Here is a 22,655-nt window from a genome sequence, read left to right on the forward strand (position 1 = left end):
TAATCCCTTATCATGATCTATAGTCATGTCAATGAACAACCCAGGAAACAGCTATAGGATGTAAATGAACACACACAGAAGACATGCAGCAAGGTTCTGTACACGACACAGTTTTCGCTGTATAAAGAGACACTTCATTCCTGAATCATACTTAGCCAGTGTAAAAACTGGAAAAGATTAACCATAGTTGAAGGGGACAAAACTTGTCCACGTGATGTGAAAATGAGCATGTGACACACCTGCGCTGTGTGTGATCGGCGATGACTGACCTGCACAGCGCCTCCACTCAGGCACTCTGGAACAGGAAGCTGACAGTGTTGCGGCAGGAGCAGCCACGTGGGTCTCTGGTGGGACATGATGAGCACCAACCCACGCATGCATGCCGGGGTTCTGGAGGCTGGCAGGAAAACCTAGGAAACAGGCCCGCAATGGTGGCTGAAAAACCTGGATGGATATGGTCAGGACACACGTGTGTGTAAGGGCTAGAGTGATGTCTGCAAGTGGTCACTGGCATGATGCCCAGCACACTCCATCTCTGTGGGTTTCTCCTGGAGCCCTCTTGGGGGGGGGGTGGTCACCCAGTGCTCTCAGACCTGGATGCTCCTATGACTGAATCGATCGCTGTGCAGAGGCAGAGCGATGTGTGAGGACATGGGACACGCCACCCTGCACCTGACAGTGAGCGCGAGCCACTGTCTCAGATGGGGGGAGCGACCCTGCAACGCTACAGTCCCTGGCCTGCCACATGCTAAGCCTGTTGCTTCCCACTGACCCTCACTGCAATGCCTTCGATTCGTGGCAACTGTGAATTAACTGAGAATGGACGCAGTCTGGGAAGGAGTGCTCCCTTCTGCAGTCCACGGTCTTTCAGAGCTGCTCCCCTGAGACCCGGCTAGGGCAGGGCAGTGACCGTCTCAGGGTCACCCTGGTCACCACGCCAAAGGGGAGTGAGAGGCCAGCAGGAGTCCTACCTGGAAGCCCAGGCGCTCTGGCCTCATCCTCTGGAGCCCATCCACAGCTCCCAGTGGACACTAGTGAAGAAGCACGCACTGAGTCAGGTGAGGCCCGTGTCTGGGGCCCTGGGAGGGAAGCTGGGGACGCCGGAGGCGAGAAGTGTGAGCTGCAGAGGGGACCGGGGTGGGGGGGGATGCTCGGATCTCGGGGCTGGCATCCAACCATCAACAACAGCAACTCACTGTGATCCAATGCGAAAGGTAAAAATTAAAAGCAAAAAAAGAGCTCGATTTAAAACAATGAAAGGCAGGGGCAGTTCCGGGCAGTGGCGAGGCGGACCGGGCCTCCCTGGGCGCTGAACCGGGCGGGGGCGGGTGTGCGGGGACCCTGCCCCAGCCCTGAGCCTGGCGCCCGCCTGGCCTAGCCACGACCCGTCGGTCCCCGAGGGCCAGGCCCAGCCATGACCCACCCACCCCCGAGGACCAGGCACCCTCCACACACACTGACCCCTGGGGCAGCCTCTGGCAACCCTCACGTGCGCGACTCTTTGCTCTATTTGCTCTTTTCGCAGACTCCACCCTGAGCGCCCCGAGGCAGCTCCCGGGGAGGCCACGCCCACCCACAGCTCAGAGGTGAGGCCACGCCCCCAGGAGCAGCATGGGTGAGGCCACGCCCCCAGGCGGCTCCAGGGCGAGGCCGTGCCCCCAAGCAGCTCAAGGGTGAGGCCACACCCACACGAGGCTTACGGGGCCACGCCCCCACGAGGAGGCTCATGGGGGACCACGCCCCTAGGCAGCTCACGGGGAGGCCACGTCCCCAGGAGGAGCACAGATGAGGCCACGCCCCCAGGCGGCTCAAGGGGAGGCCATGCCCCCAAGCAGCTCAAGGGTGAGGCCACACCCACACGAGGCTTACGGGGCCACGCCCCCACGAGGAGGCTCATGGGGGACCACGCCCCTAGGCAGCTCACGGGGAGGCCACGCCCCCAGGAGGAGCACGGGTGAGGCCACGCCCCCAGGCCACTCAAGAGCGAGGCCACACCCACAGGAGGCTCACAAGGGCCACGCCCTCAGAAGGAGCACCGGTGAGGCCACGCCCCCAGCACTTCAGAGGTGAGGCCGGCCATGCCCCCAGGCTGCCGAGGCCACACCCACACGAGGCTCACGGGGGCCACGCCCCCACGAGGCACCCATGCGAGGTCACGCCCACTGGCGTCTTAAAGATGCGGCCACGCCCCCACGCCCCCAGGACCCCAGGCGGGGGTGGTGGTGGGGGAACAGGGCCCACCCGCTGGAGGCACCCTGGTCTCTACGCCCCCAGGCCCTTGCAATGGAGTCCCCATGGGCGGGGCTGATCCTGGCACGTGGGCGACCCAGTTGAGGTGTTGGACGCCCCCTTGGTCCCCAGGCACCGCTGGGGGAGGGGGGGAAGATTCGGAGTGGAAGCAGCCAATTGAATATAGGGGGTGGGCAGGGGGCTCCCAGACCCCCGGTCACACCCCGCCTCGCTGTCCGTCCCCCGGGCCCTTCCCCCAGTCTCCCACCGCCTCCGCGTGACCCCCGTACTCTGGGCCTGTCGCTGGGACCCCCCCCACTGCACCGAGTGTCTCCGAGCCCCCAGCCGCGGCCATGGTGCCCCCCTGCGCCCCTCTCCTTATCGCTGCTCGGGCGCCGGAGTCCGGCCTGACCCGAACCTCCACCGGGCCGCTGGCCCCAAGCCACCTGCCCATGCCAGGCCCTGGGGATGCGGAGCCCTACCTGGCGCTGGAAAGTCCGAGAGAGCGAGGAAGTCCGAGAGCCAGCAGGAACAAAGAAGTGGGCCTGCAGGCTGTCTTTTTTCCACTCCGGCCGCCCGCCCCCACAGCCCTCCCAGTCCCACTCTGATTGGCCACGTGTTCCCTGGGCGAGGTTTCCATGGACACACCTGGACACACCTGGCCCACATTAGGGAGCTCTCACTGCCCCCGCCCCCGGCCTTGGCAACGCTCCTAGCAACGGACTTGCTCGGTTTCAAGATACAGTCGTCCTATGTGTGTCATTCTGCTAACCGCGTTGCACCGCCCCCCCCCGCCCCCTTTTTTAACAGTGTGGTAAAGGTTCTATGTTAGTACACATCAAATTGTGTTCATTTTTAAGTGCTTCATACTATTCTATGATTTGGCGATCACAAAATGAATGTGGTTATATTCCTATTTATACGTACGTAGATTGCTTTCACATTAAACTTAAAATTATTTTCTAATTTAAACTTCTTACTGTAAGGATTTCTTGTACAAGATTTGGACCAGGGTTTCTCGAAGATACATCAAAATGTATGAGTGGTTATCATTTCAATAGATGAGTTTTGAGAACTCTTCTTTCAAGAAAATGGCACAAAATGAGTCAAAGTAGTTGTTCTAGTTCTTAACTGCAAACCATCTGGTTCCATTCTCAGGTAATCAACCTCACTATAGTTCAGTTTTCCCAGTTAAGTTGTAGAAAAGCTGAATTTGATGATCTCTTGGTCCCTTTGGATCTAAATTTTTTTTTAAAAGTGTACTAACTTTTCAATGAAAAAAATATTCACCTTAGGTTTTAAAAAGCAAAGGGATTACTTGCTGGCTAATAATATGCGTTTACAAATCGCCGAGTATCTGCAATTATTTTATGTATAATAACTGCTGATTATTTAGAACTAAGCAAAGAAAGAGTAAAACATGATCGCTGCCCTTAAAGAACTCTCTGTTTTTTAAAGTGTGTTAATTAACTCTTTACTATGGAAGATTTCTGCTATAATTGAGCCTTACGGTTTCCCTATCCTCTAGTACACAGATTGTGTTAAGTAAATTATGTGGTTTTAGTTTGCATTGCCTTTGAACACCCCTTTTACGGAAATTCTGTCCACCTTATCTGTTTAATACCTTTCATCTGTCTTAAGTCCGCTAATGTGTTATCTATTTTGTGAACCTTATAAAATTTCACCTCCTCCCTTTTCTTTATTCAAAAAAACTAATTTTGCCGAGTCTAGCAAGAGTAAGGAAGTTTCTGGGCTAGGTAGATTCAGCACTGAGAAAAAAAATTCCTCCTGTCAGTGTGCAGTACATTACATATGGATAAGAATTTCAAAGAGTGAGGCTGGAGTGATAGCACAGCAGGTTGGGTGTTTTCCTTGCATATGGTTGACTCCGGTTTGATTCCCAGCATCCCATATGGTTCCCTGAGCACTGTCAGGAGTAGTTCCTGAGTGCACGAGCCAGGAGCAACCCCTGTGCAACACCGGGTGTGACCCAAAAAAGCAAAAAATAAAGAAAAAGAATTTCAAAGAGTAAATAGAAAAAGGACTCCAAGGGAGGAGTGTTGAAGAGGAGGAATGGGTGCTCTTTTATCAACTGGTCCAAGAAAAACTTACTGATGAAGAAGTTGAGTAGAAATCTGAATGGAAAGCTGTACGCCCCTTGGCTTTCTGGGTGAAGTACTATCAGGTCATTGAGAATAGAAAATGCAGGGCTGGGTCTGAAGAGAGAGTACATCGGGTAAGGAACTTGCCTTGCACATGACCAGCCCAGGTTCTATCATCAGCATCCTATATGGTCCCCTGAGCACTGCGAGGGGTGGTTCCTGAGTGCAGAGGCAGGCGTACCCCCAGAGCATCACAAGATGTGGCCCCAAAACAAACAACAAAAGCAGGACTCTATGACAGAGCATACTTGGCATCCTTGAGGAATCTAAAACATAAATAGAGTGGAATGAACGGAGGGAAAGGATAAAGATAAAGTCGGAATTTCTGGCGAGATGGTGGAGGTAGTACAGTACAAATCATTTCCTCCTAGTTTCTGAGCTGCTAATCTGGCATGAATTTTTCACATCACATAGTCATTGGGTGACCTATCTGCATACATACCTGAAAAACTGTTTATGAGACCCAGGCTTCCCTTAAACAAGAGGTGCTTGTTTACATGAGTTGATGAACGTTGGTGGTTTCATGGGAGAACCAACTGCCATTTGCTGAGGATTGTCTTTCTCTTTCCAGTGCCTAAAATGAGCTTGCTTCCAAGGCATTACTTAAATGAAATGAAGAACTGAAGAATAATAATTGATGCAGGACTGGAGCAATAGTACAGCGGGTAGGGCCTTTGCCTTGCATGTAGCCAAGCTGGGTTCAATCTCTGGCATCCCATATGGTCCCCTGAGCACTGCCAGGACTAATTCCTGAGTGCAGAGCCAGGAATAACCCCTGAGCACTGCCAGGTGTGACACCCCCCAAAATAATAATTGGTGCAACAAAACTGCCCCCACCATGGAGGTAACATTTGAACTCAGCTTTTAAAATGAAGACATCCATGAGAAGAGAAGCCCATAAATAACTAATAACCACTCTTAAAAGGCCTCGTCTCCAAACTGAGCTGTGACTGGATAGGAAAGGTATGACTAGATAGTGAAGCTGATAACTAGATAGTAAAGATACCTTTATTTCCTAATTCACCCAGGGATATGTCAAAGATATAAATGGGAGATATTATACAGTATATGTGCTGCCAAAGCGAGCACAAATATAAATATAAGCGAGCATAAATATAAAAGTATAACCTCAAAGCTGGTGATGTGGCTTAATGGTAAACTATAATATACCTTGCATGCAAAAGATCTGGGTTCAGTTCCTTGCACCAAAATTCATATACCCACATAGACGTGTGTGTGTAGAGTATTGAATGTATTACTGTATTTTTCCCTTATTATAGGTTAAGTTTCATTTGGTTCTTCACAAAGCAAATGACAAATCATCAGTTGAAATTAACTCTATAAAATACTAAAAGGGAGTGCTTATTAGATGATACATAGAAAATAATTTCCTAGACTTATTTTAATGGTAAAAATTAAATGAAATAGCCATTCTTTGCCTTTAGTAGACAGCAAGTATCCATAAATGTGATAGATACAAGTAAATGTGGTTTGAATGAATAGGGAGTAGTTAAAATCACATTTTTATCAGGTAAATCTATTCACCTTATGTGTATAATCTTAGCAGGAGTTCGCCTGACTCTGCCATAATAACCACTGAGAGCTTGAAATAACTGTTCTCTAGATTCTCTACTCTTTGCTGTCCATCATGTGAGATTTTTTAAAAAGTTTCCACTCAGCTATTTTTGAAAGTCTCAGAACTTTATTGTTTTTCTGGTTCATTACCGCAAGTGTTCAAAGGGTAATCATGGTTTAGTGGTCAGCAGTCAATGATCATTCCTCTCAGTGCTCAGGGGACCATGCTATATTGGGATGTAACCAAGGCCTCCTGCTTTCAAACCATGTGCTCATATTTAGAGCTGTGTCTCTACCCTCAACCTTTTAAGTCATTTTTGTGGGGCTGGAGTGGTAGTACACCGGGTAGGGCATTGGCACGCAGCTGACCTGAATTGGATCTCCAACATCCTATATGGTCTCCCGAGAACCACCAAGAGTAACCGCTCAGCATTTCCAGATGTGACCCCAAATGTCAAATAAATAAATAAATAAATAAATAATTGATATTATAAATTAATAACAGAGGATCCAGTGGCTTTCAATTTCTCTATCAGACTATTCTTTGAACTCAGAACAAGCCACTCATTGGATGCTTTCGCTGATAGCTCTCTTGGAAATAGGTCAAATTTATGCTCAAGCCAAAATGTGTGCATTCCTTCCAAAACCTGCCCTTTCCTACTCCCATCCAACCATTTGTTCTAGTGAAAATGTATCCACCCCGAAACCTATCTTTTTGAGTGGGTCGAGTAAAAGGACCTTTTAGCAACAGGCCTACAGATAGGAAGATACTGTACCTGTGGCCTAAAAGCAACAACCTTGTCTGCATGTGCACAAGAAGGAGTTTATAGGAAAAGAACAAGGATCAGCCTTGTTCAAGGTGAATGGCTTAACCTCTGCACTATTTCTCTGGTTATTTTAGATTCTCTTGAAGGTAAGGCTGTGGCTTATTTTTCTTTGTACCTTTATTTTTCTTTGTACTTTTGTCCAATATGGAACCTGAAATGTTTTATATATTGATTAAATTTTGGTTGAATATATAAGTTATTATATATTGGATTGAATGATATGGATTGAATATTTATTTAACACAGTTACTGAGCACCTGTCACATCTTAGTGTTGGGGATCCCAGCTCTCTGGCACACTAGAACAAATATATTATTTTATTATTTTTGGTTTGGGGTCACACTTGGCAGTGCTCAGGGGTTACTCGTAGCTCTGTGCTCAGGAAGTACTCCTGGTGTGCTCAGGAGTCCGTACGGGCTGCCAGAGATAGAACCTGGGTCGGTTGCATGAAAGCCAAAGGCCCTCCCCACTGTACTATCACTCCAAACCCCTAGAACAAATATGTTAAAGAAAACACGTATGTTCAAATTTAGTCAAAGATATTCCAATTATTAGCAGATATACCAACTGATGTTTGTCTGTTAAGGGGATCAGCGGGACGATAGGGTAATGGAATGATGGTGCTGAGTTAGAAAATTCTCACATGGAAGATGTCATTGAAATCAATAATGTTTGAATGGTTAGGAAGATGACAAAAGTGAAAAAAGTGTAAACTCGACCTGTCGGTTCGTTATGTAGGTATGCAACCAAGTTAACAGTGCTCTCTATGACAATAAGCTACACATTAGAAGACATGACATGGTGGTTGTTTTTATGTTCTGTAGTGGCTCTGAGTTCAGATGAATAAAGTGATTACTTTTATTATTTTTTAATTTATTTTGTCATTGAACATAATGTTAGACATGGGTTTCCTATAGGTGATGAACCTGAGGTCTGTTCCTTTATGACTGACTTGTTGAGAGTTTTTAGGTTTTTAATTTATTTATTAAATCGCCACGAGATAGTGACACCTTTAATGTTAGAGCTTCAGTCACACAATGATCGAAAACCAATTCCTACACCAGTGTAGCTTTTCCACCACCAGTGTCGCCAATATGTCTCCCGCCACCCCCACTCCACCACACCCCTGCCTCTATGGCAGGTAGTTTCCTTCTTACTTTCTCTCTCTACTTTGGGATATGATGATTTACAATACAATTCCTGAGAGGCCATTATGTTTGGTCCTTGGTCAACTTTTGGCTCACATCGCCTACCCCAAGCGATCCTCCAACCATCACTGACTTGGTGGTCCCTTCTCTATTCCAGCTGCCTTCTCCCAGAGCACTTGAGGCAGGCTTCCAACGACGGACCAATCCCCCTGGCCCTTGTGTGTACTCTCAGTAGCTTGCCAGGCTCTCCGAGAGGGGCGGAGGAATCGAACTCGGGTCGGCCGTGTCGGCCATGTGCAAGGCAAATGCCCTACCCGCTGTGCTATCGAGCACGGCAATAGTGATATTTGTTAATCCTATTTGCAGTGCTGCTTTGTGAATAAAAATCATTTCAACTTATAGATCCCAACATATTAGTTGAGTATTGTATTTATCATTGGAAGGAAATAGATTTGCAGGATCAGAAGTTGTTCTTTACTTACTGAAAAGGGGGAAAGCATAAGCATTGAGGAGAAGACCAGCTGGGCCTGAATTGTATCAATATTTCTATCAACGTCTAAGTCCACCATCTTTTTTGTCTGTTTTTTGTTTGGGGCCATAACTGGCTATGCACTCAGGGTTCACTGCTGACAGGCTGAGGTGTCCATCAAGGGTGCCAGGGATCAAACCTGGGTGAGCCACGGGCAAGCATTTGCCCTACTTGATGTACTATCGCTCCAGCCGCTAAGTCTCCCAGGTTTTGTTTTCTGAATTGTCCAAGGGAAAGTTGTGTTGTGGGTAGTTCTGTTCACTGTTGGAATGATAATCTTCCAAACAATGATCAAGTTAGGGCTAGAGCAATAGTATAGCAGGAAGGGAATTTGCCTCGCACATGGCCAACCCAAGTTCGATTCGCAGCATCTCCTATGGTCCCCTGAGCACCACCAGGAATAATTTGGAGTGCAGAGCCAGGAGTAGCTCCTGAGCAGCACCAGGTGTGACCCCAAAAGTCAAAATAATAATAATAACGGGAAAATAATTGTAAAAAACCCCAATGATGAATTTGGGAGTGAGAACTCAGGTTCATTCTTTAAAAAGCACTGAACATTGCTATTTGTCTTGAATTTTGGGTTGAGTTCATTTAATGAACTTGTTTATTATTTTTAATATGCTTTTTTGGGCAGTCTCCGAAACTCAGGACCTACTCCCAGCCCATTACTTTAGATTTCACTCCTGGTGATAATATGAGGGTTGGAGTACTGGGGATTGAATCCAGAATTACCTCATACTTGAGCAGAGGAAACCTATACTATGTCTCTCTGACCCTCATTTGTTGTAAAAGTGTTAATACATACATGTAAAATATCTAAATAGTCACCGTACATAGAAAACATTCTTTAAATTCTTCTGTTATTGGAAACTGTTACCATTTCTCAATTTATTTTTTCTTTCATCGGGGAAGAACTTCAGGGAGTCTGTAACTGTAAGTTCAGTGTTCTAGATCTCTTGGGTACAGGGTGAACCCAATAATAGTTACCACGTGAAGAGAAGATTCCAGAAGAGGGAAGACCTACTCATCAGATTTCTACACTCTTCTGGACCTTCTGTTGTCATTAGCACAAAAAAAGTGCTACCCTAAAAATTTAGAATTGTGTCCTGGGTTGCTATTGGCCTGACGTCTCTAGGCTGCTCACTTATTCATTAAATATGTGTTGATGCAAAGCATGATTGGTGCTGAAAATACAGTAGTAACCAGAGTAGGCTCAGTGTCACAGCATATGGAATATTCAGTCCAGAGCAGAAGTTGACTGGGTGCGTGGGTGCCTGAAACACGAAGTTCATGTGATTGATCTGTGCAACAGAAACTTAACAACATATGTCATTTACTTATTTAATGAGTAAATGAGTAATTACTTATTTAATTAAGGGCCACACTCAGGGTCCAGGAGCACCACCCTCTGGAAGACTACATAGTGTTGGGTAATCAAACGCACTGATGTGAATAATGCTGGGCACGTACTCTACCTCATGAGCCGTCTTCCCAGCCCTGTCTATTATTTGAGAGAGAGGTTAAGCCACACCTGGCAGTGCTCCGCCTGGCTCTGTGCTCAGAGATCCCTCCTGGCATATGTGGCATGAGGGAGTTGAACCGGGTTGGGCCATGTGCAAGGCAAGTTTCTTAACTCCTGCTCTTTCCATCCCCACCTGCATGTTAGTTTTGATTGAAGGAGCGTTATAAACATGAAGCCAAATTTCTTTTCCTCCTTTTCTTCAAGAAAAAAAACAAAAAAAGATAACTTTTGTAACGTGGTTACCATAGTGTTAGCGCTTTTTAATTCTGAACAAGGTTACTGCACCTTGACTATCCCCAAAGTGCCAAAAAGCCTCCACCACTGGCCTTGTGTGCCTTTGGGTCCTTCTGTCACTTCTACTTTGGCTCTGTTTCTGCCTTACAACCCCCTCCCCCTGCTGCTTGCCGTTCTTACTTTAGAAATCGAAAGCCAAAGATTTGTTATCACTTGATATTGTCTGATCCCTGGTTTTGTTTCTCTACAGATCACAGTTACTGACCCAGACTGCAAGGGGCCTTCCCCAGGTCGTCACTGTAAATTTATGTCTTCTTGTCTGCTTAAATAGGAGCAGTGGGACCTCATGGAGACAACTTGGTAGAAAAGATTCTATCAGAGCTCCCGCAGTTTCCCGGCCACACGAGTGATGGGATGGTCAGCATAGCTGGGCTTACGGCCCTCCAGGCTGAAGACAAGAATCATAACATGGTCACACCGGGCTGTCTGGCACAATCCCAGTGAGTTATCTTCCCCTCATCCTCCTCACTGTTCCTTTTCTTTTTCTCTCCGAGGCTAAGCTTTCCTCTAGAAATGAAACATCAGCCTGCTGGAGAAATTTGATGGATTTCATGTCGGAAAAAAAAGTCACATTTTCTTAACTTTGAAAGAACCATATCCTTTAGCCAACACTGAGCCACAAAGCATGGGGTTTTGCAGCGGTATCATTTAGATGTAATAGAAGCTTGTTCCCAGGGTGAGTCAAGTTAGTGTATAAATCTCCATTTCATAGACAATTTCATATGGGACTGAAGATAGGCTTTCCCTTTCCCCAATGGGCGTTCCTACCCGGCCAAACAACAGCCTACGCAGCTGTGAGATGCTGCCGTCTCTTATCTGCACGTGATACGCTCTGGGGCAGCAGTGGCCAAGTTTCGATCTGTGTGTGTATTTCTTCTCATGGTTAGACAAATCACAGCAAGATGATGGTGTGCTTTCTGTCATGCAGTTTCTAACATAAAAGAACATTTCTCGGCAAGGTTGACAATGAAAAGGTACAGTACTGATCGTCTCCACTTTGTTCTTCAACAATTCCTAGGAGGGGAAAAAATTAATTGGGAGGGGAAAAATATATCTCAGAATATCTGTTTCTCATCTCCATGTTTTTTTAATTTTTGAACAAGACAAGACCTCTGGCGTGATCATGTCAGTGCTTCACAGTAACAGATGCAGTGGGAATTTCCTAAGATGATTGGAATTAGATTTTTCCTCTTAACTTTGTGTTCGTATTTTAAAACTTATTTCCAAAACTCACAGGAAAACAGAATTTTCAACTCTTGAAATTTACAAGGTAGTTTTCTTTTGATTGTTGTTGTTCTGTGTTTGTTTTTTGTGGGGAGAGAGATATTTATTGAGTACCAGGTATGTGGGGAAAAAGACAAACTTCTGTCCCCAGTCTTTTTTTGTTTTTATGTATAATATATATAGATACTTACATATATATGTTTATTTATATATATGTCTATATATATTTTTGCTCGATTTGCTCGAGCGGGCCCAGTAACGTCTCCATTGGAGATTTTGTTGTTACTGTGTTTGGCATATCAAATACATCACGGGTGTATATATATATATATATTTGGTCATACTGCAACTTGAGCTTGACACACACATACCAGCTAAGTGTTCTGCCACTGGGTCACATCCCTGGCACCTTTGTGCGCATGATAAAGAGCACCGGCCATGTGCTCACCGTGGCGGCACTTATTCCAAAACATACACCTCAGAAAGTGTACCGAGAAATAGCTGTGAATAGAAATACTTTTTGCTCGTTAGTGATCCCTTAAAGTGTTAATTATTATTATCTTTATTGAATCACTATGAATTATAGTTACAAAATTATTCAGTATTAAAGTTTCAGGTTTACAATTTTCCAATTCCAACACCAGCCCCTTCTCCAGGTTCTTCTTCCCTCCTCCAGAGTCCCCAGTGTCCTTCCCACTTGTCAGTCTGCCTCTGTGGCAGGCACTTTCCCCTCCACCATTATTCTAGTGTTCCCTTCCCCAACTTATCCCCCTCACCCCTGCTCCACAGTAAGCTTCATGCTGAAGACCACTTCTCCTGCTCTTTGTTTCTCTTGCCTTTGGGCATTTGTTATTCCTATGAAGTTTCTTTATATCCCACGTATGAGAGACCATTCTGAGTTGTCCCTCTCCCTCTTACTAACATCACTCAACATGATAACACTCTGATCCATCCACTTAGCAAATTGCCTGACTCCATCTTTTTCTTATGGTTGCGTAGTATTCCGTTGTGTTCTGTGTATGTGCCACAGCTTCTCTGTCCAGTCATCTGTTCTTGGACACTTGGGTTGTTTTCAGATTTTGGCTATTATGAATAGTGCTACAGTGAACGCAGGGGTGCAGATGTCTGTCTTGCATTGTGCTTTGGACCCTTGGGATGTCTTCCAGGGAGTGGAATTGCTGAGTCATATAAAACTTCAATTGCTAGTCTTTTGAGGAATGTCTTTATTGTCTTCCAAAAAGTCTGGTCCTATGGACATTCCCACCGGCAGTGAATGAAGGCTGCTTTTCCCCACATCCTCTTCAATACTAGGTTTTTGTGTTTGTTTGTTTCTTTTTTTGTTTGATGAGTGTCGGTCTTGCTGCTGTAGGTGTGATAGCTCATTGTTTTGATTTACGTTTCCCTGATTATTGATGATGTAGTGTATTTTTTAAAACATGCATTTTGGCCATATGTATTTCTTCTTTGAGTAACTTCTATTTATTTCTCTTTCTCATTTTTGATAGAATCAGATACATTTTTTCTTGTAGAGTTCTATTAATGCTTTATATGTCCTGGATATTGATCTTTTATCAGATGAGTGATGGGCAAATAATTTCTCAATCTGGGGGCCTTTGTTCTGGTCATTGTTTCCTGTGACGTGCAGAAGCTAATTTTATGTACTAATTTTATATAGTCCCATTTGTTGCGAAAGCACAGTGGGTCGGGCGTTTGCCTTGCACGTGGCTGTCCCTCTCGGAGAGCCCAACATGCCACTGAGAGTATTGCGCTCGCATGGCATATCATATTCGATATTCCATAAACAGCACCAACAAGTCTCACAATGCAGACATTACTGGTGCTCACCCCAGCAAATCAATGAGCAACAGGAGGACAGTGCTACAGTGTTACCATTTGTTTATATTTCGTTTCACTTGCTTGGTCAGTGGCATTTCCTTCTTTAAGTTGCCTCTAGCTTCAATGTCGTGGAGAGTTTCTGCCTGTGTTTTCTTTGTCTTATAGATTCAAGTCTGCTATCAAGGTCTTTGATCCATTTTGATTTGATTTTTGTGCATGACAATTGAAAGAGGTCTGAGTTTATTTATTTATTTTTTTTGCACATGATTGACCAGTTTTCTCAGCACCTTTTTATCAAAGATTAACTAACCATATATATACTCAAGGGTCTGTTTCTGAATTTTCAACCCTATCTCATTGATTTATGGGTCTGTCTTTATTCCAGTGCCATGCTGTTATAATTACTGCTGCTTTGTAGTGCCTTTTGAAGTTGTGCAATGCCTCCCATCTTCTTTTACCCCCAGGTTTACTTTGGCTCTTGGGCAGGGGTTAGAGAGAGAATAAAGTGGTGATTTTTAAGGCTGACTGTGAGTACTACGAGGCTTGAACAGAGCTGTATTCCTGAGTCCAAGCACAGCACCGTACTACCCACTTGATTGATATTATCAGGAGTGTCCCCTGAGCGTTGCTTGGGAGGCTTCTCCACCCCCAAACTCTCAATATGTAAAATAACATTCTTACCTTCAAGGAATGATTTTATCATTGGGGTAGTGATGTTTTGCACACTTTTCACAATAAAAAAGAAAGAAAGAAAGACCCATAATCATGGCTTATGGGTCTGCGCCAGATTATAATTTCTGCAAGTCAAGTGTTAGTTGAATGTGCACTTGGCAGAACTGTGTGAACCTTATGGAAATGGTGGTGCTTGAACTCTTTCCAGGGATTTAGATAAGGAGAGAAAAGATCCTTGAGAGCAATCATGGCCTCCTAAGCCAGGCAACTTCGCTTCACTACCACTGCCATCATCTCCATAAGCACTTCTCAGGACTGAACTGTGTGCCAAGAGCCCTGGCAGTTTACCTTTGGAAATTCATATACGTTTTATAATGACTTAAAAATGTAGGTATTGTTCTTCTCCATCTTGCAGGGGAGGAAACTGAGGCTGGGGTGCATCAACTCACATAGTTAAGAGGATACAGAGCTAGAAATGGAGCCCAAAATCTTGACTACAGAGCCATCTCTCTCAAATTCTAGAGTAGCTCTATAGGAGTCAGAGAAGAGCAAGGCTCATGGGTAGCTATAAAGAGATAATGAGATGGGATGGGGTGAGGCTGGCTCTTCCCTCCCACAGCCCAAAGAGACCCCAGTCACCACCCACAAATGGACCCTCTGGCTACTCAACAAACCGCTTTGGCCATGATACCAGAGACTCAGAAAGAAATCTTGGAACCCAGCGGCTTTTGGCAGAAATCCCTCCAGATCTAATTGTTAAGATTTCAGAAATCCAAAATCGTTATTCATGATCAGCAATAGAAAACAAATTGCCTAATGTTGCCTTTTCCGCAGATGTGAGTACAATCCCAAATAATAATGGTGGGTCTGGTGTCGAAATATTGAATGTAATCAAAATAGAGAGAGAGAGTAATGAAGAAACCATCTGCCACACAGGTAGGGGGAGGATGTGGGCTGGGGGGTATAGTGGGGGTTTTGGTGGTGGTAAATGTGCACTGGTGAAGGGATGGGTGTTTCATCATTGTATGACCGAGACTTAAACCCAAAAGCTTTGTAACTGCTCTCACGATGAGTCAATAAATAACTTTAAAGAGAGAGAGAAATAATGAGATATTAAACAAATATAAAGTTACTGTGTGATTTGATTTTAGGAGTTCTGTCCATTCAGCATAATTATAACATAAACAACAGAAATTATTCATCTTGGCCAATTGCAGCAGAAATGAATATTGCAAATGGAATGGAAACAAAGGAAGATTTTTTTTCCAAAGGAAGGCTTTTAATCAGATTTTGGAAAGGACAACACAGATCCAAGGATTGAGGAACTAAGAACTCAACAAAGGTTTCTCCAAGGCCTGAATATTAGAGAGGCTGCATTTTAGCTGCTCTCTGTGCGGAGTCCTCCATCATCCTTTGAAGATTCAGATTTCAATCAATAAGCTAAGATTGGCCTCTCTTGGGTCTTATGCCCACTCTTTGCCCAGCAGGCTTTGGAATGGTTAAACAAAGGTTTTCATACTAACAAGGTTTCTATACTAATTTAACAAAGGTTCCTATATTAATAAAGGTATATTATAACAAGGGTTTCTATACTAATTTGACCTGTCGTCCCCTTTCAGAAAAAAGAAAAAAATTAATCCATTGCACCCCTGGGAGTACTTGGTGGAGCACGCAGGATCAGGGCCAGTCCAGAATGGCCAGCCAAACTTCATAGTTTTTCAATTATTTTATCAAATAGCCATGAGATAGAGTTACAAGCTTTCATGTTTGCGTTACAATCATAAAATGATCAAACACCCAACCCTCCACCAGTGCACATTCCCCACCACCAATCGCCCCAGTACATCCCCCCTTTCCCACCCTCCCCCTGCCTCCATGGCAGACCGTTTCCCCATACTCTCTCTCTACTTTGGGGCATTATGGTTTGCAATACAAATTCTGACAGGTTATCATGTTTGGTCTTTTATCTACTTTCAGCACACATCTCCCATCCCAACCAATCCCTCTAACCATCATTTTCTTAGTGATTCCTTCTCTATTCCAGCTGCCTTCCCCCTCCGTCTTCCCCACCATGAGGCAGGCTTCCAACTGTGGAGCAATCTTCCTGGCCCTTGTGTCTACTGTCCTTGAGTGTCAGTCTCATGTTATCTTGTTTTATACTCCATAAATGAGTGCAGTCCTTCTATGTCGATACCATTCTTTCTGACTCATTTCACTTAGCATGATACTCTCCATGTCTATCCACTTGTAAGCAGATTTCATGACTTCATCTTCTCCTAACAGCTGCATAGTATTCCATTGTGTAGATGTACCAAAGTTTCTTTAACCAGTCGTCTGTTCTCGGGCATTCAGGTTGTTTCCAGATTTTGGCTATTGTGAACAGTGCTACAATGAATGTATAGGTGCAGATGTCATTACTACTGTGCTTTTTTGCACCCTCGGGATATATTCCCAGAAGTGGTATTGTGGAGTCATACGGAAGCTCAATTTCTAGTTTTTGAAGGAATGTTTGTATTGTTTTCCAGAAAGGCTGGAGCAGTCGGCATTCCCACCAACAGTGAAAGAGCGTCCCTTTTTCCCTACATCCATGCCAGCACTGGTTGCTTTTGCTGTTTAGAATCAAACCTCATCTTATTGCCCACTGTAATTTTCACCAAGTCCAGGAACTTGTTGTATTCTTCTGCCAGTTCATTGGCTTTAGTTACTTCTATTCTACCTATTTGTGAAACTATTCCTTAATTGTCTTTGACCTTCTTATGTATTTAGTTTAGCATAATCACCTTAAGTTCCATCTGCTTTGTCCGAAATGGCACAAATTCATTAGTTTGCCTTTGAGTATATCTAGCCCAGCTTCTTTATACAACCACAGTCATTGGGAATTTAGGTGGAAAATGGGAGTGCTGTATGCTGTTCGACTATGAGGGGGTGCTTATAAAGGTCGCACTTTAGTGAATAGTGAGACTGAAAATCCTGGCTGTAAAATACGAAGAGAAAATGATAAGGAAAAAGTCTGAGGCAGCAATTTGGAGAAAAATGGTAGTTTCTTTGCAGTTGCTTGCAAGGCTGAGGATTATACTTTTTTTTGAAAGAGAAATTGAAATAAATTACAGCTTTCTAAGTATTTCCATCAAAATAACAATTACTTCTATTGTCTCCAACATCATTTCCAGAAGCTTCACAATGAAATGAGTTAGCACGAAAAGTTAGTACAGAAGTGCAAAAACAGACAGGCTCTCTAGCATTAAATATTTTTCCTGCAATGGGATGATCTTTTTAAATAAGTCTAGGGCCAGGACAATAGCCCAAAGGTCTGGAGCACATATTTTGCATGTGGGAGACCGGATACGATTCCCAGCACCCCACGTTCCCCTCAAGAACTCCTGGGAGTGATTCCCAGAGCATCAAGCTGGTGGTAGCCCCTGAACACCAGGTATAATCCACAAACCAATCCAAACAAGAAATAAAAGTACCAGTCCAAAATTGTGGAGTAATAAGGAGGAGTAAGCCTGGTGCATCACCTGGAGTGGCCCTCAAGAAAAAGAACAAACTAACCCTCAGATTCACGCCTCTTTAAAGTGCCCCTCCCCCTCCCCAGGACCCTGAGCTGCAGAAACACCCTTCACCCCTTCACCCCATTGGCTTTGCCATGGGGCCCCAGGGCATGTGTTTGACACAAATGGGCTTTATTTATTGGAAAAGAGCCTCTGTTTGCAGCAATGGGGGAAGTGTGAGAAATTCCTGAGTTTGTTCCTGGCACCTTGGGGTCAGGGAACATGGACCGTGGGGGTGGAAGTACCGATAACCCCGCCCACCGCCCCACGTGGTTTGATGTCTGCAATCTACAAATTCATCTGCTCTTGAAACAGCCCCTGCGCTAAAACACTGCCAAGCAAAGCCTTTGGGCAATTGTACTGGAAGAGCAGAGGAGAGGAGAGTCAGCACAAAGGATGCCTCAGATGGGAATAAAAGTCTAATCCTGGGGCAGAACCCATGGCACTGCGGGGAGGACCCAGCCTTGCCTGAGACTGACCTGGGCTCAATCCCTGGTGTCCCATGTGGTTCCTAAGCTCTGGCAGGAGTAAGCCCTGAGCACAACTAGGTAGGACCCATAAACAGAAGCAAAAAAAAATTTATAAATCAAATATTATTTAGCAATACAGACTTTTGAACCCAGTGGCAGCAGTAGAATCTGCAGTCTTATTACTTCAGTAAGAAGACCGTACGACCAACCAGAAAAGTGACGACCAAAAATTCTGTAGTGACCAGATCTGGAAGGGGAAGAAAATAACCACTTTTTCTGTACACAAATTTTTCTTTCTTTTTTTTTAAATGACATGCTAGGGGCTGGAATGATACTACAACGTACAACAGCCTGGGCGTTTGCATATTTAATCCCCAGCATCCCATATGGTCCCCCATGCACCAGCAGGAGTAATTCCTAAGTGCAGAGCCAGGCGTAACCCCTGAGCTTCGCCGGGTGTGACCCAAAAAGCAAAAAATAAAATAAAATAAAAAAATGAATAACGTGCTAGTGTTATTTTCATTAAAAACTACATATTCCCTTGCATGTAAAAACGTTGTTGTTGTTTTTTTTTTTTTCACTTTTATCACTCTATGGGGCTGGAGTGATATCACAGCGGGAAGGCTCTTGCCTTGCTTTTTGTCTGACTCAGGTGTGATTCCCGCACTCCATATGGTCCCCTGAGCACCGCCAGGAGTGCTCTCTGAGCACAGAGCCAGGAGTAAGCCCCGAACACCGCCAAATGTGCCACCAAACAAAAAGAACTATCTTGTTACAGATTCATTTTCTGCATTTACTGTTACGACTCAGGAGAACAAAAACTTCAACCAGAGTACCAGGAGAAAAAGACATAGTTCCACAGGATGGAAAACATCTTGAACTGAGGTGGAGCAGATAAACCCAGAATTTGAACTTGCTGCAGAAATGCAAACGAAAGTCAGAATGAAAAGGACAAATAGGGGAGCTGCAGGATAGCACAGCGGGCAGGGAACTTGCCTTGTTTGAGGCCAACCCAGGGTCCATCCCCGGCATCCCAGGTGGATCCTCCCCCAGCCAGGAGTGATCCTTGAGCACAACGCCAGGAGTAAGCCCCTCACATCACCAGGTGTGGCCCCAAAACAAAAGAAAAGAAAGAGGCAGATGGGTCTAAGCATATCTGAGCTTTGCTCTGAAGTCTGGGGCCGCAGGGAGCACAGGCTTTGCAGGAGGCAGAGTTCCCTCCCTCCACCCAGCCCCCAGCAAGGAGCCATGAGTATCCCCAAGGCCAGCCCACTGCCAGGCTGCTGAAGATGGAGGACACAAGGAAGGGAAATGTGTTTCCCATGAAATCTACTGTGCTATAATTCCCTGTGACACAGCGCACCCGCCACCCCACCCCACTGTGAGTTCTGGTTGCGGGGAGACCCCCTCCTCTGTACTGTTGAGTGGCGATTGTCGGGGTCTGTTGCACGTCCATGGTTGCCGCCTATCTCAGCTCCTTCCCTCTGCTCATCCTCCCAGCCCCCCAGTGCTGGTCCCAAATGGTCGGTTCATCCCTGGTGCTATTTGCAGGAGACAGCTCCCAAGTTGGGGGCACACAGACACCAGAGTCCCGTCCTCCCCTGCGCTCCCCACAGCGCACATCCCCCCAGAATCATGACTGGTGCCCTGGCTTGAGGAGGCAACTGTCGGTCAGAAGGCGAAGCAGTTTTTTGTTCCATTTTGGTTTTGTTTTTTAAGACACTCGTCTTGGCATGCAACTTAGTACTGGAGCGGTAGCACAGCGGGGTAGGGCGTTTGCCTTGCACGCGGCTGACCCGGGTTCGATTCCCAGCATCCCATATGGTCTCCTGAGCAGCACCAGGAGTAATTCCTTAGAGCAAAGCCAGGAGTAACCCCTGTGCGTTGCCGGGCGTGACCCCCGGCAAAAATAGATACATAAATTTTAAAAAATAAATGACCAATTTAACCACTTGTCCATTTCCCTCTGCTGTCTCATCGCCTCTGCTCCCCGCCCCCCACCCACACCCCGATGTCCCAGGAATGTTTATGCAGCCATCCATGGAAAGTCACTCTTTCAGGGGCCAGGGAAGTCCTAGAACTGGTATGATCTTGTCTTGTACAAAGCTGAACTGGGTTCAATCCCTGGCACCCCATGTGGTACCGTGAGCCCAGAGCCAGGGTAAATCCTGAGCATGGCCAGGTGTGCACCCATCCACCCCGAAGAAAAAAAACTTTCAGTGAATCTAAGGAACAAATGACGACTTTATTTTCTTTGTGTGTGCGAGTAAAAAAATGTAAAACGTGGTCTCAAATATTGAACTGTTTCTTCTCGTTAATCACGGCAAGTTGTGTCCAATTTAGAAATCTGAAGACGACTCTATTGTAGCTAATCTCAGGATCTTAATCGCCAGGTAGAGATTGTAAAGGATCCAGATGTAGGTCTGAGTGTGATGGTAGATAAAGTGCTAAAGGAATTTGCTCTGCTCTCAGGTTGAAAGCCTGGGAAGGGTCTAGGTCAAGATTCCCTGGGTTCATGCAGAAACCGCTGCCTGCCCCCAAGGGCCTTGGTGTCGTGCAGTGCTGATGGCGGAGGCTCTCTCCATCCTGGGCTCCCACACGGAGGCTGCCTCTGAGCGAGGAAGTCAGCTCCACTCACCCAGCCCCTGGGTTTGCTGCGGGTTTTCCCCAGACTGTTGTTATCTCCAGCTTAGCTGCACGCGATGTGTGCCAAAGGCGTGTCTCTGCACTTTGTGAAAGTCAGCGTTTCTCTCGGGAGCTTGTCTCCAAGTTAGGTTTTTGAAAGGTTCAAAACAGGTCCAGCTGCGGAAGACAGGGCCAGTCCTCCCCTGCTCAGACCACTGCTAAAGCCAGAGCAGACGGGGTGGGGGGGGGGGGTGGTCCTGTTCTGCGTCCCCCACTTCCCTGAAGGCCAAGGACAGATACCAGAACCAGAATGTCAGGCGCGGCCTTTGGTCAGGAACTCTGCGGGGCCGGGAGGCAGTCTCCACGGTCCTGAGCTCACTGTGGGTGCTGATGTCTGGCTGTCTCCGCGCTCGCTCGCTGCCGTGCTCACCTCACCCTCTCCTTTCCCTCCCACTCCTGCTTCCTTTGCTCTCTTTGTGTGTCTTTGATGGTAAGACTAAAGAAAGTCTATCCACGTTATAATAAATAAATTTCATATATATTTTTTAGTAAACCAAGTCGTTGTATATATATATTTTTGGCTGCCTTCGTCCCTCTGTGTCTTGCATTTGTTTCGCAAAATACTCTCGACAACATACACAACACACATTCACACACACACATGAGCACTCACCCTTTAAGATCAAGCCACAGCAAAGAACTTCAGTGCCAATTTAGTTCTCCTGGCTGTATTTGCATTTCTCTTCCTGTTTCTAATATTTGGTTCTTGTTATTTGCATTTTGAAAGGTTCCCCAGTAACACTTTAAGGTATTTGCATCATGACTGCGATTTATTTCTTATGTAAGTTGTAAGGAAAGAATCTGGATAGTGTGATCCCTTGGGAAAGGTTTCTGGCCCCGGAGACCTCCCTTCCGGCTCTCCTCCCTCTGCTGTTGCTCAGGACACCAACTCTAAAGCGTGTGGCTTTAAAGGGGCCCATGTATTTGTGACCCGGGCATCGGTAAAGAGGCCCGATGTCCTCTAGCCACTTGTGGCTTGCACGGTAGAAGTCAGAGCTGAGAGGAGACAAAGGGAATTAGCCGTGAGGACTGGTCAGCAGGAGCAGCTGCCGGGGTCTGTTTGGCCGTGTCCATGTAGGGGTCGCCACACATGCCCTGTCATAGACAGCCAGCCGGGAGATTGTGCAATGTTCCAGGCTTGTGTCAGGAACATGCCAAGGAAGCTTCCCTCTCCTCCTGCCTCAGAGCTCATGGCTCAGGCAAGTTGGATAGTCCTGACCAAAGAATGGGGATCTGGGACTGGAGCGACATTCCAGTGTGGAGAGCAGTTGCCTTGCACACGGCCAACTGGGTTTGAGCCTCGGCATCACATATGGTCCCCCTGAGCACTGCCAGGAGTAATTCCTGAGTGCAGAACTAGGAGGAACCCCTGAGATCTCCCGGTATAACCCCCTTCCCCCCAAAAAATCAGAATCTGCTCATCTTCCTTAAACCCCTTCACTTTGAATAAACATTCAAAATCAGATTTTCTAAGTGTGTGTTAGATTTAGAGCAAGGAACTCTTAAAATAATCTTATGGTGGGATCAGTTACCAAATAAGTTTGCTTTGCTTTGCTTTGGAGATGCAGTGCTCTGCTGTCATTCCCACCTCCAGAGACCATGCAGTGGTAGGGACCAACCCAGTTCTCCTGTCTGTGAAGTGTAGACCCCAGCCCATCCCTCAAACACATGCCATAGGAAAGTCAAGATTCCTGACCCACAGGGTTGCATCAGAGATTGCCTTTCCTCTAAAACCCTCTTATTTCCACCTAAACAAGATCCTGTTTCCTAGCGAGGAGTTACTCATGTAATAGCTTAACTGCACCACCCTTTCTGGTGTACGTCCAGCCCTTGGAGTTGAATACAAGAGATCTCTGTTAGTCTCAGATTCTTTTCTTACTACTTAATGATCTGGAGTGTAAGTGTGAGCCACACACTGAGATAAATACACA

At 45.9% G+C, this 22,655-nt stretch overlaps 1 pseudogene; it reads left to right on the plus strand.

Annotated features, from left to right (window-relative positions):
• Positions 1–260: 260 nt before the first annotated feature.
• The window catches only part of LOC130027096 (vacuolar protein sorting-associated protein 33A-like), a 99,841-nt pseudogene continuing 77,446 nt past the window's right edge, over positions 261–22,655 (plus strand).

This window comes from Sorex fumeus, unplaced genomic scaffold, assembly GCF_029834395.1.
Source record: "Sorex fumeus unplaced genomic scaffold, SorFum_2.1 ptg000036l, whole genome shotgun sequence".
Taxonomy (NCBI): domain Eukaryota; kingdom Metazoa; phylum Chordata; class Mammalia; order Eulipotyphla; family Soricidae; genus Sorex; species Sorex fumeus.